Source organism: Leptodactylus fuscus, chromosome 1 (assembly GCF_031893055.1).
Source record: "Leptodactylus fuscus isolate aLepFus1 chromosome 1, aLepFus1.hap2, whole genome shotgun sequence".
Lineage (NCBI taxonomy): Eukaryota > Metazoa > Chordata > Amphibia > Anura > Leptodactylidae > Leptodactylus > Leptodactylus fuscus.
The window spans coordinates 178,916,122-178,934,940 of record NC_134265.1 but is presented as its reverse complement, the minus strand read 5'-3'; the positions used below and the strand labels follow the sequence as shown (position 1 = coordinate 178,934,940).

Sequence of the window (18,819 nt, the reverse complement as noted above, 5' to 3'; positions counted from 1 at the left end):
TGCTAGCTCTACTTTCATTTTAGGTTAAAACCTAAAATAGAAATGGTCGATCGTAATCTAATCCCATTTCAAGATGTTCTACACTAGGATTAGTACCCCTTACTTTTAGGACAGAATCACATGCAGCATAATTCCATGACTTGGATGTATACACCTTGTAAAATCTGTACCAGGTCCCCCAAATATAATGTATCATTTATAGTACTGGTCTCTTCATATATTGGCATCCAAAGTGTTGTGGGCCTGGGGGGGGACTGAACCCTCTGCACCCCCCATCAATTTTACAATTTGCATTATGCCTTATACTTTATGAGGTGCAGATATGCAAACCACTTGTGCATTGCCAGAGGTATAGTTAGGCATTCCTTCATGTGAAGGAAAGTGGAAAAGATGGAGTGCCCCCAATCTGAGGCTCACAGACAGCTTGTATACAGTGGCGTAACTACCACCATAGCAGCAGAGGCAGCTGCCACAGGGCCCGGGACATTAGGGGCCCGGTGACAGCTGCTACCGCTGCTATCATTATTCTCGGAGGTCTTTTAGGACCCCCAAGTATAATGATCGGGGCCCCCTGTTGGTGGAATACTTTCCACCAACAGGGGGCCCCGAAGCTGCAGCAACGGCTGACACACAGGAGCTGCAGGTCTGGCTCCTCTCAGCGCTTCAGGAAGCTCCCCCTCTCTCCCTCCCCCCCTCCCTGTCTCAGCCTGTCCTCTGCCCACCAATGAGAGGGCTGAGGAGAGCCCAGGAGGCGGGGCTTATCCCTGCTGAGCTCCTGCCGTCCTGCACTCAATAGGAGAAGAAGAAGAAGAAGAAGCTGCTGCTCCAGGAAAATGAAACTAAAGATACACAGGTACATACTGGGGTTACTATACTTATTAATATCAGGTACACAGGTACATACTGGGGTTACTATACTTTATTACTTTTGTTTTAGTAACTCCATGTGCCTCATATTAATAGCAGTTAACCCTATCATGTCCCTCACATTAACCCCTGTGTGCCTCACCATAAGAGTTACTGATATGTGAGACATATGGGGGTAATAATAATGAAGATACTTTATTATTACCTCCATGTCTCTCACATATCAGTAACTCTTATGGTGAGGCACACAGGGGTTAATGTGAGGGACATGATGGGGTTAACTGCTATTAATATGAGGCACATGGAGTTACTAAATTGTAATGCACATGACCAGATTTTTTTATCCACAATTGTCCTGGTATAGCGGTCAGCGGGTGACGTGACAGTATTTAGTCCTGTAGGGGCCACTATGGGACATAATACTGTGTGCAGGGGCCTCTAAGGGACATAATACTGTGTGCAGGGGCCATTATGGGGCATAATTCTGTGTGCAGGGGCCTCTAAGGGACATAATACTGTGTGCAAGGGCCACTATGGGACATAATACTGTGTGCAGGGTCCACTATTGGTAATAATAGAGCATACAGGAATGCGTAGTAGGGACTCGGTCGAGATCTTCGGTGTCGAGGGGGCCCCATGTCAAAAGTTCGCCACAGGGCCCCGCCATTCCTAGTTACACCACTGCTTGTATAGCTTGACTATTGCTCTTAGCATTTATGTTAAAGGGGTTTTCCAGGTAGATTTTCTTTTGTTTTTTATAAAAGGTCTGAGAGTTCTGGTAATGGGTTAAGAAGTACACCCATATACCTTTAGCAGTTATTGGAGCAATTTCTGGGTGTCTCTGGTTTCTGTTAGCATCCTCTGTGTTTGTTTGCATGCTGTATATTCCTGCAGTGCAGATTTCCTATATAAGCTGCTGCACTAACTTCCCCAAGGTGGGACTATTAAAGGATTATCTTATCTCTTATCTTAACTCAGCCCCCTTAGATAAAACATGTCTGAATAACCTTTAAAAGGGCTATTTTACTACTACCTTTATTCTTTTTTATATTGTCCCTGACATTTCTTTTGTAACCCGGTTAATTTCTTTATGCAAATGAGCCCACATAACACCATGAGAGTTACCCAGGGCCTGAGAACCCCCCTGCATCATACCTTTCTTACCCCCCCTCTAGTGCTTGTGCTCCAGCTGTCCTCCTCCTCCCCACATATTGTGCTGCCCTCTTTTCTCCGATCATGCTGTACCAATTCAAATCTTGGGCATGTGCAGTACCTCTCCGGTCAGAGTGTATGTCCAACGGCCATTTTGGTGTGGTTCTCTAGAGAACTAAATATACGTAGACTTGTTCTTGAATTCCTTCATCATAGAGTCCCTCTCTGCTTTTTAATGTGAATGAATGGTCCTGTTATAAATCCCTTATAGGCATTTCAGGGGGACTATATACTAGTGTTAGGAATGTAAAAGCCTTGTGTAATGGGTATGAAATTAAAATTTACAGCACTATAAGTAATTGAGGCACCTGTTCTCTTATTCTTCGATTGTCAAGATAATGGCAGTAATTAAGTTATGGCTTCATCTGAATACTACTTTGGTGGAGGTTATTTGATTACATTGGTTATGATATTTCACATTGACAATGACTAGAGATGGTGGATTTGGTTCATAATGAGCCGTGTTTGTATTCTGCTGGCAACTTGTTTTGGGCTAACAAAAATGGCTGAGCTATGAGAAAATGTCCACCGCCACATGTATGATCAGGAAATACAGAGCAGACATGTATTCAGTGACTCACACATGTCTGTGATGTGATAGCAACATCTGACAGCCACTCAGTCAGTCAGTCAGTGGTAAGTGTACCAAACAGTGAAGGCGTTGTATAGTGTATGAAAGCTTGAATACTTGTGATCAAATTTCCGTAGCTGTAATGGTGAACATGCAAATAAATCTGTGATCCATATCACTGCAGGCTGTAGCACAGTTAACAGCTCTCTGTTATATACATCCATTTTTTTGTTGTTGTTTACCCAATCTACAGTTCAGCCTGGGCTAAAAAAAAGAACTGTTATATATTATTGGTTGTTTGTGATGTTCAATCCCTTTATTTAAATATTGCAAACCATCATGTCATAACAGCTGTGCGAGTACTTAATCTTAAACATGGGCATATTCACATGCATGCCTGTATAACAGGGATGGGGGAGGGGAAATTCAGGTTCAACTTGCAGATATTAACAAAAGATGTTTCCAACTCACGTTCCTGAAGACAGCCAATGCATGGAAAATCTTCACGGCCCGAAGACATGTGTCCAAGAAATTCAAAGTGTAAAAAGTCCAGCAAAAACATCTTCCATAAAATTTGACTTTTAATGAAAATACGATTAAAATTCACAAAAATTCTTCAGCAAGCTACGTAGCTATGACTAAGGAAGTTTCCATTCCGAAACGCGTAAGCTAGTTAGTCACTTATGTGGCTCACTGCATAATAATTCTATCTATGCATAATGCTTGCTGTTAATTTTAATCGTATTTTCATTAAAAGTTAAATTCTATATTCTATAATTCTATATTCACATGCATGACTATTTTTAGTGGATTTGTTGGATTGCAAAAATCAAGTCCTCATCGGGAGGATACGTAGATAAAAAATTTTTTTAGAAAGTTATGGCTTTTGGAAGGTAAGGAGTAAAAACCAAAAAGGCAAAAATGAAAAATTTCTACGTCTCCTAAGGGTTAAATGGGCCTGTTTATATTGATGATGTGATCTTTTTGTGGCCAGGCTCTGTATTACATTGTATTGGATTTATTTCCAGCCTAAACTAAAATGCTTTGAATATACACCTTACTTTTCATAATTCTCCTTATAGACTTATCTAAGACAAACTCTAAAAGAGTCAATGTATTAATCAGAACATTTGGAATGTGTTGCTATTAAATCCAAGGATCTGTTAATTTCACCTGAGGCAAAAATTACACTCCATACTGCAATAGTTTTAAAGACAAATCGGTCCAAAGCAACTTTGTAAGAACTAAAGTGAGCACTGAAAGAGTAAGTAGACTAAGGAGCTGTTACCCTGGTGGAAACTGCAATGGCTATCAAAACCTCACAAGATTCATTTCAACAGGTCAAAGCCTGGGTGTGCTTTTTAAAGGTGTTGCCCAGGCAAAAACTATATACTTGAAATAGGACGGGGTAGGTGAAAAAAAATCATTTTCACCTTTCCCCCGTGCTCTGGTGCCTCCCAGTGTGATCCGGATCCACCGGGCCATTGTTGTCTTCCCACTGAAGTCCCTGTCACATGTGACAAGCACATGATAACATCAGCTTGTAATCCCTGTGACATGGAGACTGTGGGTGTCATTTTAACTCCCTGCTGACCTCTTTGTGCTGGAGACTTGCAGTGTTGCTGTGCTACAGCATCCTGCTGAATTTCCTGCATAGCTTCACTGAGTCCGGGTAAGCAAGCACACCAGCTCTACTACTATACTTACCAGCTTCGATCGCCAAAAGGAGACCGCCTCTGAGATTCCCTCTCCTATGCCAATATCTATGTTCCCTTATAAGGACATCTCTCACATGCAGTAATAGAAGTGTGTAATTCGTCATTAGCCAGGTGAACGTTGGGCTCTCCTAGGCAAAAGAACGGATAACCTGCTACAACCCCTGGCAAAAGTTATGGAATCACTAGTCCTTGAGGATGTTCCTTGAGTTGTTTAACCCCTTCCCGACATCCGCCGTAATAGTACCGGGAGCTGGGAGCCAGGCGGCCGCCATAGCCGCCGGGTATCTACTGCTTTAAGCAGTAGACAACCGGCTTTAATGCCTCCGATCAGTCCCCGGACCGATCGGAGGCATTAATCCCTCCGGCGCCACAGTCAAAGGTGCCGGAGGCACCATTTTCCCGGCGGCACATGGGCACCGCCATTTTGCCGGTGATCGCCGGCTCCTGGAGCATGCTCCAGGGCCAACGTCACATTGGCATGACAGCCAGGAGGCTCCCCGGCCAGTCTGCAATCTCTTTCTTTTGCAGGCTGGTCTATGCAGCCTGCAAAGGATGATTTTTTGCAATGCATTGCAATGCATTAGCATTGTAATGCATTGCATTAGTGATCAGACCCCCTGGGGTTCAACACCCCTAGGGAGTCTAATAAATAAAAAAAAAAATTAAAAAAGTAAAAAAAATATAAAAAAATATAAAAAGTATTAAAAATTCAAATCACCCCACTTTCCCTAGAACACATATAAAAGTAGTTAAAAACTGTGAAACACATACATTTTAGGTATCCCCGTGTCCGAAATCACCCGCTCTACAAATCTATAAAAATATTTTTCCTGTTCGATAAATGCCGTAGCGGGAAAAATAGTCAAAAGTGCCAAACCACCATTTTGATTCTGATAAAAATTTGAATAAAAAGTGATCAGAGTAATAGCATTTCCCAAAAATGATAGAAATAAAAAGTACACCCGGCCCCGCAAAAAAAGACGCCCTATGCATCCCCGTACACGGAAGTATAAAAAAGTCACAGCTGTCGGAATATGGCGATTTTTAGAAAACAAAATTTTTAACACAGTTTTGGATTTTTTTTAAGCGGTCAAAATGTAAATTAAACCATATTAATTTGGTATCCCTGGAACTGTACCGAAACACAGGATACAGGGGACATGTCATTTTGGCTGCACAGTGAACGCCGTAAAACCAAAGCCCGTAAGAAAGTCACAAATGTATTTTTTCTTCAAAACCACCCCATTCTGAATTTTTTTTCCAGCTTCCCAGTACATTATATAGAATAATTGGTACTATTCCGTTATCGGGCCAGCAGCAGCGCAGTTCAGCAGCAGCTTTCGGGACAGCAGTTCAGCAGCGGGAATTACAATGACATCCGAGGACTGCTGGCCCGATGCTTGTGCCCAGTAACCAGTACATCGATGACCCCCCTCCCCCATCCTTCTCCTCCTGCCAGTGCTGCCCCCCAGCTCTCCTTACATCTTCCCCGTACCCTCTCCCCGCCACACGACTAGGCCTCACCTCAGCGCTAGTACCGAGACCGAAAGGAAAGACACCGGGGCTCAATCCAGGCCCTGACAAGAAACACGCCGACTATAGGAACGGTGAGCTACAGCGAGCCGGAGGGACAAACTTTCTGCAGCGTCCGGCGGCTATCTAGTAGCATTCATTGCTCAAGATTTACGGTGAGGCCTATTACAGGGAGAGGGTACGGGGCAGATGTAAGAAGAGCTGGGGGGCAGCACTGGAAGGAAGAGGAGGATGAGGGCATCGATCGATGTACTGCCTACTACACACAAGCACGGCCTCTATCATCGGGCCAGCATCGGCTTAGTCATGTGGCGGGGAGAGGGTACGGGGTAGATGTAAGGAGAGCTGGGGGGCAGCACTGGAAGGAGGAGGAGATGGAGGGGGGGTCATTGATGTACTGGCTACTGGGCACAAGCATCGGGCCAGCAGTCCTCGGATGTCATTGTAATTCCCGCTGCTGAACTGAACTGCTGTCCCGAAAGCTGGTGCTGAAATGCGCTGCTGCTGGCCCGATAACGGAATAGTACCGAATAATTAATGGTGGTATCATGAAGAAAAATTTGTCCTGCAAAAATTAAGATCTCATATGGCTCTGGGAGCAGAAAAATAAAAAAGTTATGGGGTTTAGAAGGAGGGGGGTCAAAAACGAAAAACTAAAATCCAAAAATGCCATTGGCGGGAAAGGGTTAATTTTGTAGAAAAAAAAGCAGATCACAGCCATGGAAAAAACTAAAGGCATTTCATATGGCAACTTTCTGGCTTTAAGAAACACTAAAAGAAATAAAAAAAAATAATTGTGGTAGCCAGACAGTTAGATTATTAGAACAAGCACATGGAATAAATTATGGAATTACTCAATTCTGAGGAAAAAATTATGGAATCATGAAAAACAAACAAGCAAACTAACACTCCAACACAACACTCGTACTTTGTTGCACCACCTCTGGCTTTTATAACTGCTTGCAGTCTCTGAGGCATTGACTTCATGAATGATAAACAGTACTCTTCATCAATCTGGCTACAGCCTTCTCTCATTGCTGTTGCCAGATCAGCTTTGCAGGTTGGAGCCTTGTCATGGACCATTTTCTTTAACTTCCACCACAGATTTTCAATTGGATTGAGATCCAGACTGTTTGCAGGCCATGACATTAACCTTATGTGACCTTAAGTTTGATTTATTTCAAACATTAATAGATGTTAACGGTTTTGTTAGAGAATTAACAGTTAAAAAAAACATTTTTTCAGCACAGAGACACAATTTAATAGTAAGGTAGCACAAACATCTGATGAATTTGAAAAAATATTATTCAAGGAGCAATGTTGTATACTGGATCTTCAAACATTAACAGAAATTAACAGTGCATTGGATATAGATGTTTCAGTGGATATTTCGAACCCACAATTTTATCCTCTTACATCAAGAAGTTTAGTATTAGATCAGTTTCAATATGCCATAGAAAAAGATCTAGTTAAATTGTGGACTAGATCTTCCTCGCTACCCTTGTCGGACAATCTAACCGAACTAGAAAGGTACCGTTTATCTAAACTACAGAAAAATAAAGATATAATCATTAGATCAGCCGACAAGGGTGGTAAGGTGGTTGTTTTAGACACTGTAGATTATCTTTATTCTGTATATAAAATTCTTAATGATGTAACGACATAAAGAACATTGAGTCAGGATCCCACTAGTGTTTTTTCAAAGGTATTGGATAAAATAATTATGGAAGGAGTGCAGCTTGGAGTTTTTACTGAAAGAAAAGCCAAATTGTTAAAACCGGCATTCCCCGTATTGTCAATATTTCATGGACTCCCGACAAAGGGGTGGTCCCCCTCCACTGAGACTTATAGTGTCCGGCATTGGCTCCTTAAATTAGAAAATCTGCCAATGGATTGATAAAATTTTACAACCCTTGGTTACCCGTGTTTCCGGGTATATCAAGGACACTAAGGAGCTCCTTAAAATATTTGATGTGTTTCAGTGGAGGGGGGACTATAATTGGCTATCCTGTGACGATGTATCGTTGTATTCTTCCATGCCTCATCAAGTTGCTCTTCAAGCTGTATTGGACCATTTATCTAGACACTCCACTCTATCTGCTGAGAAATGTGAATATGTAGTAACAATAATCAATTACTTGTTAGATCACAATTACTTCATGTTCAATCAGGAATTCTAGCTCCAAACATGCAGAGTGCCAATGGGGTGAAGTTTTCGCCCTCATTAGCCAATCTAGTGATGTCTTAGTTTGAAGATAAACATATTCATTGTAATAATAACCCCTTTAAAGAACAAATAATTTGGTACGGAAGGTTTATAGATGATTTATTACTAGTGTGGTCAGGTTCAGAAGAAAACAGTGTTCATTTTGTTAAATATATCAACGATAATTCAAATAATTTAAAATTCACTCTTCACTTTGAAAAAACTGATATAATTTTTTTGGAAGTTACTTTATCTGGTAACGCAGAAACAGAACAGGAACTTACTTGCACGTATCGTAAGGAACAGGCTGGTAACAGCCTTCTACATGCTTGTAGTCAGCATCCAAGACACACTAAAAAAGCAGTTCCAACGGGAGAAAATTATTAGATTGAAAAGAACTTGTACCAAAGAGGAAGTGTTCAAACAACAATCAGAAGAAGTCAGTAAGAGATTAAAAAAACGAGGATATCCAAGATGGTCAATCAATAGGGCACTCAATATCACTTCTAAAGTAGATACACATACTTTCTTATATACATCAAAGAAATATACAAGGGATCAATCCAAAGAAAATTGCAATATTTACTTTTCTACTAATTTTAGTGCAAACTATAATGAAGTAGTCAATATTATTAAGGAAATTTTACCAATTTTGAAACAAGATGATGTCCTGGGTAATCTACTCTCTGAAGGCTGCAAATTTATCTCCAAAAGGGGCAGAACAATAGGGAATATTCTTTCCCCAAGCCTCTATATGGATAGACCAATTGATAGACCAGGTACATGGTTAGAATTGCAAGGATTTTTCAAATGCGGTATGCCTAGGTGCCAAATCTGCAAATATGTTAACAAAAGTGTCTCCTTTCAAAACTCTTTACGGGATCACAAGTATGAAATAAAGGAGTTTATGAATTGCACAAGTGACCATGTTATTTACATGGTCAGTTGTAGTACTTGTAATCTAGATTATATAGGGAGTATAATAAGACCGGTTACTGAACATCTCCAGAACATTAATAATAAGAGCATGTCTAAAAGCACAGGCATATCTAGGCATTTTCTACTAATTCATCAAGGTGATGTGACATCTTTCTCTTTCAGAGCGATAGAAAGAGTGTCTAAACCACCCAGAGGAGGAGATCAAATCCATAAGTTAAGAGTGAGAGAAGCCTCATGGATTATGAAGTTAGACACTAGATTCCCACAAGGCATGAATCAAAGTAATGACCTGGCTTATATTGATTAAAATATTTAGATAAAATAGAGATTTATTCAATATTCTTCTATAATACTAGCATAACTTACCTTTTTAGTTTTGTTTGTGTAGATTGTCTCCTTCTTATTTGCATTTTAAAGTGTTCTGATGTGATTTTCAGTGCTGGCTCCTCTGAATCGTGAGTTTTGTGAAAATGTGTTCTATCCAATCGGTGTCTCAAAGTGAGCATTCACAATGTAGAAAGAGATGCGGTGGTAGCCATTTTTTTCAAGGGCATAATTCAACCTTAAGCCTTGATAAAGTGGAAAACCATCCTGATTGGTTGTCTCACAGTGAGCATGCGCAATGTAGAAAAGGATGTGGCGGTAGCCATCTTTCTCAAAGGCAGAACTCAACCTTAATCCTTGATTAAGTGGCAAGCCACATTTATTGCAGGCAGACTCATTTATTATACGGTCTCGATTGACGTTTATGGTTTCTTAGTTCAAGCTTTTTCAATATGCTAATTGTTATTTTATACATGAAGTATATGTTAAAGATTTTCCTTCTTAAGTCACTTTATATAAAAATTTCTATTGTGTACATTTTTTAATTTTTAAGTATAATATTTGAATCTCTTATTTATAAAATCTTGTCTTTCTCTTATGATGCATACAGATATGTTTTGTATGAAAGATCAAACTTTCAACCACTTGTATATTGTAGTTTACATTTTCATGTACTTTGCCACTATACACAACACATGTTTTTAAAAGTTTTTATTATGTGATACCTGTTTCTTGGAAGCACATACAAGATTGAGTGTGTTACCATTGATCATGTGCTCCACATCAGGTGTAAAGACTTTGAATCAATTGTCACTATTTTTAGTGTATGTACAATATAACACATCAAGCTACGACTAAGGAAACAAGGGTGTTTTGAAACGCTACAGCTGAGATGTTGCTGATAGTGGAGGCAATGTGTGTTTTTTTTTTTGTAACTTCAATTTTAATGACCATTAAAAGTTAAGTCTTATGAAGAACGGATTGCTGGATTTTTTTACCTTCTTTATTATTGACCGTATGTGTCTTTCTTCAAGGAATGTTTTCACAGTTTTTGCTCTATGGCAAATGCATTATTTTGAAAAATGATTTCATCATCCCCAAACATCCTTTTGATAGATGGGATAAGAAAAGTGTTCAAAACTTGTCCATTTATTGAAGATTTAATGACAGCCATCTCCCCAGTGCCTTTACCTGACATGCAGCCCCACATCATCAATGACTGTGGAAATTTGCATGTTTTCTTCAGACAGTCATCTGCATAAATCTCATTGGAAGGGCACCAAAAAAAAGTTCCAGCATCATCACCTTGCCCAATGAAGAGTCAAGATTCATCACTGAATATGGCTTTCAGCCACAGTCCACAATTGCCTTTCACAGCCCATTGTAACCTTGTTTTTTCTGTTTAGGTACTAGTGATGGCTTTCTTTTAGCTTTTCTGTATGTAAATCCCATCTTTGAAGAGTACTGATTATTACTCATGAAGTCAATGCCTCAGAGACTGCAAGCAGTTAGAAAAGCCAGAGGTGGTGCAACAAAGTCCTAGTGATGTGTCGGAGTGTTATTTTGTTTTTCATGATTCCATAGTTTTTTCCTCAGAATTGAGTAATTCCATAATTTATTCCCTGTGCTTGTTCTAAAAATCTAACTTACTGGCTACCAAAAATATTTTTCTTGATTTATTTTAGTGTTTCTTAAAGCCAGAAAGTTGCCATATGAAATGCTTTTAGTTTTTTTTTCCATGGCTGTGATCTTTTTTTTTTTTTTTTTTTTTTTTTTTTTTTTAACTCAAGGAGCATCCTCAAGGACTGGTGATTCCATAACTTTTGCCAGGGGTTGTAGCAGGTTATCAATTCTTCTGCCTAGAAGAGCCCCGAGTTTCCCTGGCTAATCACGAATTACACACTTCTATTACTGAATGTGAGAAATGTCCTTATAAGGGAACATAGATATTGGCATAGGAGAGGAAATCTCAGAGGCGGTCTCCTTTTGGCGTTATCTACATCGTTTCTTTCTCCCTCAATCACCATATATGCTTTCTGAAATCCCCCTGAACTTCTCTAATCTCTCATCCCTGCTAACACAAAGCCATTTCAAAACTGCCATTTGGGAGCACTATCACAGTGTGTTTCTTTTTGTGGACAGCTTCCCTTAATTGAATAGAATAGCTTGTGATCTTAATATCACAGCCCCTACAGCATTCCATGCCGATATGTCTCCTAAGGTGTGCTCCCATGATTTGAGGGAAAGGGGAAAACGCCCACCTTCATCCTTCCCATCTGCATCTCCATCCAGTACACAAACGAACCTCATACATCATTTCCCCATCTGTCTTGAGCTCATCCTGTCGCTCAAGCTATTACCTGGAGAACTTCCCATCTTCTTCTGCACCTATTACAGAGGATACTCTGTAATAATAATTGGCCAGCAATGAGCCGATTTACACCCAAAACCTTCTGGTGGATGATGTCCAGTGGCTCAAAGCTAAGGTGGTAAATGTGGAAGATCGAGCCTGCCACAATAATATCTAAATCCCAAAACCTTCTGGTGTCCTCTCTTCCCATGAGATCCCACTCTGAATTGGCCTAATCCCCTGCCCAGATCTCAGAGGAATGACTCTGCTAGTCCTTATGTGGGTCTGCGTATAGTAGGCCTGTGACTATAGAGCTCCATATGTATCAAGCTGTTATAGGCAGCATTATCTTCTACAGCAATCCGAGCTACAGTAGCTCTTCTATGAAACTGGACCAAATGGACAATCCTTCTCCATATTGTTGCCAGTTCACCAGTTGTCCTTAGAACCACTTTTGGTAGGTCGTAAATAGTAACCACTACATTATGAAGATGACCTGTTGTCTAGCTATCACAATTTGACTCTTGTCAAAGTCATTCAGATGATTATGCCTGCACAGTTTTCCATTTTTTTAACACGTCAGCTTTACAAATTGACTGTTTATCCGTACCTTATCATATCGATCTTATTAATTTCACCTGCAAACGGTGTAATATTATCACTGATATATTAACTATAAATTTGGAAGAAAACTGAAGAAAATTTTATGAAAGACTTGTATTTTTTCTAGATGAGGATTTATTTTTGGAAGGCTTAATTGATATGAGCAAAACAGGTCCCACTAGTAATTAAAAAATGCACATTCATACTGTTGAATAAAATGTTGGTAGCCAATTATTTTCTTGCTCTTTTCATCTTCATGTAAAGTTGGAATTGACTGAAGGTCTGGATTTTTTTTTTTTTAATAGAAAAAAAAAATTAGAAATACAAATATTACTTCAAGCCTAAACTGTAAAGTAAACTTACCAGAATTGTTTAGATCACTGGTTCAAACATAAGATCGAGAGCTGCTTTAATCATAGTGCAAATCGTGCAGCTGGCCCTTTAAGCCGCATCATGCGACATCACTCAGTTTGTTCTGTCTGGAAGGTCTCCAGAACTCTATAGCTGGGGAGAGCTCTGGACCTTACATCTAAAGGCAGAACAAACAGCTATAGGGGTCTCAGTGGTCACTTGCAACTGGGCCCTCTCACCACACTATTGTCTCTAGGTGTAAGGAATTGAATACTTACCTTTTCTTCCTCCCAAGTACTGATGCGGGGCTGGGTTGTTCACCTCTTTTAATGCCGTTCCAGCCATGCTGTTCTCTGCTCTATGGTATCATTTGCAGTACCATAGTGCCAGGGTATCTGGGAGGACAATAGAAGAGATGCACAGCTGGGTGCAGCATCAGCGATTTGCAGATAGAAGATGTAAGTGTGAAAGTCACCGGAGTTGTGTGGCCTAGACTCCTAGACTGTATATAATATAATTTGATGTGGGGTGAGGCAAACTATTACTTTCTGGTGTCACTAATATCTATATGGGGGACTATTACCTTTCATCTTCTACATATCCCTGGTAGTGGTGAGGTACCTGCTGAGAACTATGTTTCCCAGACAGAGCAGTCTACCGCCTCTTTTTTGATAAGCTGGATAAGAGTCAGAATTTTTTGCTTACAAGACTGTTGGTGGTGGAGGTAGTAGTGGCAGAGTGTGTGATACTACTATTAGCAATCATTCTGGTAGGGGCACTAGAGTAAAATCGGGACTTGGAAATTATGAGGCTATGCTGGAATACTATGCCCATGATCAGCCAGATAAAAAGCAGGAAAGATTATGATATTGCCAATGGTGATTCTTTTGTGGGTAGGACTTGACACCCAGGTCAGAGTGACAAGGTGACATTAGATGAAGAGGATGGTGGAAGTGGTGATAGCAATGATGCCTGCCAATGGTCATTTCCAACATCCAAAAAGCTTGCCTAGCTGAGTGGAGGTGATAGCACTGGTAGTGGTAGCGGTAGAACCAATGCAGCTTTAGTAGAAACTACTACAGACAGGGCCGCCGATAGGCCAGTACTACTGCTACTGGCGTCAGGGACCCGGCCAAATTTAAAAATGGGGGGGGGGCAGCCGGCAGCAGTCATTGTATGTCCTGTTTGTTTCAACTCAGATCTGCGTCCAGAGGACGCAGATCTGAGTTGAACACATACGTGGCTGAAGCAAGGAGCTGACACAGGTCAGCTCCTCACTTCGCTGCTGCGGCCTCTCTCGCTGACACATATGCGGCTGGCTCAGCCGCATATGTGTCAGCGAGAGAGGCGGCAGTGGCAAAGCGAGGAGCTGACACAGGTCAGCTCCTCGCTTCAGCCGCATATGTGTCAGCGTCAGCGAGAGAGGCGGCAGCGGTCAGCTCGCTTCAGCCGCTGAAGCGAGGAGCTGACCTGTGTCAGCTCCTCACTTCGCCGCTGCCACCGCCGGCTACCCGGCAGTGTAGACGCGATGTGATGACGTCACATCGCGTCTACAACTGTGCGCCAGTAAGAGAGAGAGGCGCGCAGAGAGCAGCGGGGGAACGAGGAAAAGGTAAGTGTAATGTGGATTATGTGGAACGTGAAACTGGGGGCAGATGAAGGAGAGGACGGCATGACACTGGGGGCAGAGATGGAGGGACATGAATCTAGGGGCAGAGATGGAGAGGACGGCATGACACTGGGGGCAGAGATGGAGGGACATGAATGTGAGGGCAGAGATGGAGGAGACATGAATCTGGGGGCAGAGATGGAGGGGACATGAATCTGGGGGCAGAGATGGAGGGGACATGAATCTGGGGGCAGAGATGGAGGGCATGAATCTGGGGGCAGAGATGGAGGGACATGAATCTGGGGGCAGAGATGGAGGGACATGAATCTGGGGGCAGAGATGGAGGGACATGAATCTGGGGGCAGAGATGGAGGGGACATGAATCTGGGGGCAGAGATGTGGGGACATGAATCTGTGGACAGAAATGGAGGGGACATGGATCTGGGGGCAGAGATGGAGGGGACATGAATCTGGGGGCAGAGATGGGGGACATGAATCTGTGGGCAGAAATGGAGGGGACATGGATCTGGGGGCAGAGATGGAGGGGACATGAATCTGGGGGCAGAGATGGGGGGACATGAATCTGGGGGCAGAGATGGAGGGGACATGAATCTGGGGGCAGATGAAGGGTGTATATGAAGCTGGGGGAGAGACGGAGGGGGGACATATAATTTACGGGTGACTGTAGGAGGATTATACAGTGTGCAGGTACATGAAAAATTTATGAGTGGGCAGAGTCAATATAACAGTGGGTGGGGCTAAATTTATCGCGGCGCGCAAAGCATTTTATCCCTCTTTTGATTCTTCAAAAGTTTGGAGGTATGGGTACAGGGGGCAATGGAAAGATGTTAGAGGGTGGACAGGGGGGGGGGGATTGTTGGGACATCGGGTGTGCGCCACTGCGGAGAGGGAACTGGGGCAATAATATATAATATATACGTTTTTAGCTGGAGAATAATAATGATGTAGGCTGCTATGCTACTAGCATAGCAGCCTGTTTGGGGGTGGGACTTTCACTTTAAAGGAGTATTCACGTTGCGTTTTTGGCCTCCCTTGCCGCGATACGTTGGTAACCAGTCACAATCAGCTACCCACTTATCCCTGCACGGAGAACTGCAGGCCCCCCTTTTTTTTAATGGCCAGTTCTTCGTGCAGGGATAAGTTGACAGCTGATTTTGACTGGTTACCAACGTATCCCAGCAAGGGAGGCCAAAAACACAATGTGAATAAGCCCTGAGGAGGGCTCTTATAAATGGTGTTGGCTCTCTATAGGCGCTGTCACACGTAGCAGATTTTACCTGCAAATAGAATCTGATTAAGCCTTGTAATGCTGCTAAATAAAGGGAAATGTAATACATAATTGGTGTGTCGCAAAATAAGGTCGTTTTAAAATGGCGGGGGGGGGGGGCAGACACTTAGGCTGTATGGGGCCCCAAAATTCCTGATGGCGGCCCTGACTACAGATGGTCATCTCCCATGTCAATGTGCAAGATCTGTGTAAGCAGAACTCCATCTATACATACTCCCATTTGGCAAAAGAGATTTGGCAGTGGAACTATCAGGGAAAGTAAGCTAGGCAATCTTATTCCTTCTCCCCATGATCTTCCTTCTAGACAGTCCACATTTACACCTAGCGCATGGTCATCATTATCATCATCATCTTCATCATCACCATCACAAACTGTTTCTCCCACTCCTCTGTCTCTTCCACATCAACAGCAGTCATCCCACTTGCTTTTCGCCAACTGATGGCATGTGCACAATATGTCTGGCTGAGTTATGGTAATGGTGGTAGCTGTGGCAACATATGTGAGAGGGTATAATATAGTGGACCAGGCTAAACAACATGTCTGGTTAGGTGATGGCAGTGGTTCTAGCTGTTTAGGAGTAGTAGGCAGTATATGCAGCACAGTAAATGGAACATAAAAAAGGAGATGGTGGCACCACTATTTTGAAGCATTAGTTGTGTGTGTGTGTGGGGGGGGAATCCACACAGATCCATGCCTAATTTTCCAAGCTAGTGGTGGACAGTTTCATCATTTTAGGTGTTACACCACCACTGACAGCACTGAGAATCCTTCCTCGGCCATTACACTTGAGGCTGGATAAAACTCCCATGGCAAACTGTTCTAGCTCCTTAAACTACTCTTACCTATTGGCCCAGATTTCCATGGGGTCACAGTTATGTGCTGCAATATAGTAACACTCTAGGTATTACTGTACCTGGTAGAGCAGTCTGTTGTGGCACTGGTTGGTGCTGTAAGAAAAAAAAAATCCAGTTCATCATGTTCCACATACTGTATTCAACCTGGCTGTTGATGCTTATGCTATGGAACTGGCAGAGGAGGTGGAGCACTGGCTGAGTAAAGTAGACTGGGAGTGGGCAGAGGCCACTTGGATAGTGTGTGACTGGCAGCTGCAATGGTCTTCTTAAATGCTGTGGTAAGCTGGGTGTATCCTAATTAGTATTCCAATCTTTTCTTTAGGAAACAGGGAAGAATTCCCCCATTTTGGCTTTATAGAGAAGGTCTACTGCCATCCAATATTCATCTCTCTGCATGGCGTTAATTACATGGCTGTCACTGTGTAAGCAACAGAGAATACAGACTGCCATGCTTTCCAGCACAAACACAGATCCAAGGGCCTGCCATGGATGTTGTTCTTGGCCAGAGTTGTCGTCGTCGTCATCATCATCATCATCATCATCATCATCATCATCATCATCATCATCATCATCATCATCATCATCATCTTGGAAGAAATAAGGCTCAGCTTCCTCTCCTGACTGCATGTGTGACGTATCAAGGACCCCTTCTACAGCCAAGAAAGATAGTCTTATTCCTCCTCTACTTCCAGTCTAGGAAGAGGAGTTCCTCCACTGGGTTTCCTACACCAGAATGGTCCTGACCCAGATCCTCATTCTCTTCTATCAACTGAGGTTGCTGATGAAGACTAATAGGTGGAAGTGTTGTAAGATCACATCACTTATGCTGCAGTTATCCCTGCTGACAATACTGGTGGCCTCTTTAAAGGCCTCCAATATTGGAGCCTCCAATGATCTCGAAAAACACATTATTACTGTGGTCTGCTGAATGCAGTAATTGTTCACCACCTTCTGCTTTTCACACAAACCCTCAGCATGTTTAAGGTGGAGATCCACCTATTTGGAATGCCACAGATAAGGCAAAGTGCAAAGGCAGACAGTTTGTTGCTGAAAATCGATCAGGATGTTTTTTGTGACATAAGAATGGCTGAAATAGCTGAGACTTTTATGGCCATGAAGAACACCTCTTTTAAATTACTATGTAGGTTAATAAAGGAGTCAAACAGACTTGCGGAATTCCCCTGCCAGTGCCACTATTTTGCCAGAAATTTCAGAATTTCCACCTCCAGATGTTCCTCTAGTTACCCTATCACAATGACTACCAGTAGTAGCACCGTACCCTCTGCTACTACTACCTCCACAACAGTCATTTCTTCCTCCTATGTTTGCAGACATTGCTGACTGTTCTCATCTAGCTTGTTAAAAAGAGGAACAAGACTTCTCTGACTAGGAGAAATAGATTTCTCAGCAGGTGCCACACCACTAACAAGGTGATCTGTATCAGTGAAACATATAAGGCAAGAGTGTGGCTGTTTCCTGGACAACTTCTGTAATATATTAATACTAAATTGTTATGATTAATATAAGGAATATAAGTATAGAAAATATAAGGCTACATCTAAAGAGGACTTTTCACCACTTCAACCAAATGCAGTCCATAAAATTTGTTAATAGGCACTGCTCTGTTGATTATGCTACAGCTGGAATTTCTTCTATGCTTCAACCATTCCCAAGCAAGCCCTGCAGTTAGTTTTGGTGTCTGATATACTACCGAGACTTTCAGGTGGGAGGACCGTGATTCAGAGCTCCAATCATGGGTAGACAGTGTCAGAGCTCAGAATCACATCCCTTGCTTGCTTCTGACTGACACACCCAGCTGACAGTACAGAGTTTAAATAGCATACCAAACACCAAAACTAATAACATTGATTGCTGAGGAACAGTGGGGGGCTAGAGAAAAAATTCCAAATGTGTCATAACCAATGGAGTAATATTTATGAAATGATTCAAAGAGCTGGGCTTAGCAGAGGTGGTGAAAGGCCATCTTTAATTGTATGAAATAATAATAATGGCATGCAGGATACTTCTTATTTAAATTAAATGAAATGATCAGTTTTTTTCTAATTCCATTTAGGCTGCATTCACACAGAGTAACGCCAGGCGTCATTTGTGTGTAATTTGTGTGTCTTTTACGGCCGTCATAAAACGTTTACATAGAGTTCTATAGGAAAAGACGCCCGTCATTTACGGCCGTCATTTACGGCCGTCATTGTAATGACGGCCGTAAATGATGGCAGTAAATTACGGACGTCTTTTCCTTTAGAACTCTATGTAAACGTTTTATGACGGCCGTAAAAGACACACAAATTACACACAAATGACGCCTGGCGTTACTCTGTGTGAATGCAGCCTTAATAAAGCTCTATGATACA

At 42.0% G+C, this 18,819-nt stretch overlaps 1 pseudogene; it reads left to right on the top strand.

The window, feature by feature from the left end:
* The first annotated feature begins 13,967 nt into the window (after positions 1-13,967).
* LOC142190967 (small nucleolar RNA SNORA17) lies at positions 13,968-14,079 on the top strand (annotated as a pseudogene).
* Positions 14,080-18,819: the final 4,740 nt, after the last annotated feature.